Source organism: Anarrhichthys ocellatus, unplaced genomic scaffold (genome assembly GCF_004355925.1).
Source record: "Anarrhichthys ocellatus isolate YVR2014 unplaced genomic scaffold, GSC_Weel_1.0 scaffold77, whole genome shotgun sequence".
Classification (NCBI taxonomy): domain Eukaryota; kingdom Metazoa; phylum Chordata; class Actinopteri; order Perciformes; family Anarhichadidae; genus Anarrhichthys; species Anarrhichthys ocellatus.
In genome coordinates, this window is record NW_022280107.1 from 1,524,981 (window position 1) to 1,526,770 (window position 1,790).

Genomic DNA, 1,790 nt, shown 5'->3' on the forward strand with positions numbered 1-1,790 from the left:
CGTGGACAGACCCAGATCCTCCAGCAGAGACCGGTCCACCGTGGACAGACACAGATCCTCCAGCAGAGACCGGTCCACCGTGGACAGACACAGATCCTCCAGCAGAGACCGGTCCACCGTGCTGTAGATTCAGCCTGTCAGAGGCAGCTCTTTCCTTTAAGATTGTGCTATGTAGCTAAAAAGAGAGAATTCATTCAACACTAATCTTTTTGCTACCAGCATCATCACATCATTAGCATCAATGGATGTTTATTTGCTGGCTAGCAGCTAGCTAGCTTTGTTAAGATCAAATGAGTTAGCTTAGTTTGCCCCACTTGTTTCATCAAAGTACTAAATGGAATGCATTGCCACTGATTTGACTCATACGAGCGGGACAATAAAGTTACTGCGCAAAAATAAAACAAAGGATGTCTAACACTGACCTCTATGGGATTTAGGAAATTGTCTAAAATCAAAGTGCCACAGGATATTGTGTATTATTTCCCTCTAATAGAGCATCACATTCACACACGTTCTGCATTTGTAGCACCCATTCAGCAAAGGCTTTATAGAGTTTGCGCTGACCTTTCTTTTGGCTCACAATATGCGATGAATCAGGGAATGGAGACGAGGGGGACCAGAGGGCAGCAGCAATAAAAGAGAGTGAAGATAGTGGGATTCACATTTCCATAGTTGGGTTGATGACCTTCTAGAGTCTGCGTATATGCAGAGCGAGGGACAATCATTTCATCTGGACTGTTTCTGCACGTTACTTCCTCCTCGTGACACATCTTCGCTCTGAAGTCAAGTCTGTAAAACAATTCACTCACAGAAAAGGGAATCTGACCAAAAAAACCCCAATATAGATCAACCACAGGAAAAGATTAGAAACTATAAACTATGACTAACAAGAAAGCAATGATTTAGGACCTGAAAGAAAAGGAGAGGAATGCAGGAAAAAGAAAAGATTGGGGGTTTGTGGTTGTCTCTCCTCAGTGTCGTTGAACAAGCCAGCATGCAAGAAGTCTATTATTTTGAAAAGCCCCACACCATCCATTAAAAGTGACCTGAGCAGGGCTTTAACGGCCTCTCTGGAACTGTCAAATGTGACAAAAACTTACACGACAATTTAGCCGTCATGTGCAGGGCTTTCCACTAGGTGGCAGCAGCACACAGCGAGATGAGCCAGACACTGTGGAGCAGCTGTTTCTAAGGAGGTCTCCATGCTGATAAGGTGATGCATTCAGGGAGAGGAGGAGACGCCCAGACAGGCAGGTACACCAGAGGTACACCACTGGATACAATCTTGTATCCAGTGGAGGCGGTATTAATGTAGCATTTATCGTTTGCAGACACCTCACAGATGATCCAGCAGCTCTGGTTTGCTCTTCACTGATTCCTCTGTTGGTCTGCTGTGTTGCTGCTGGGCAGGAAGCATAAAGTTGATTTATTGGAGCTTTGGCTTTAATGGCAGTGTTCAATAGTAAATGTGCTGTAAAAGCTAATTTATTCACTCAAAAGATGCTAAAAATGCGGCTCAATATAATTGCAGACTTTGGTAATCATTATCTATAAGTTTGTCCCTATAACTAACCTCTTTTCACATGCTTTCATTTCATTTATTGATAACATTGATTATTTGGGCATCAAAGATCATATAACTGTAGATTATGTGGGTGTTGTGTGATGTGGATACTATACTCTTCACCGTGGTCCGAATACAAGAGGGGGGGGGGGGGGGAGTGACACGTGGAACATCTGACTTGATATACAAACATACTGACATGATATACAAACATACTGACATGATA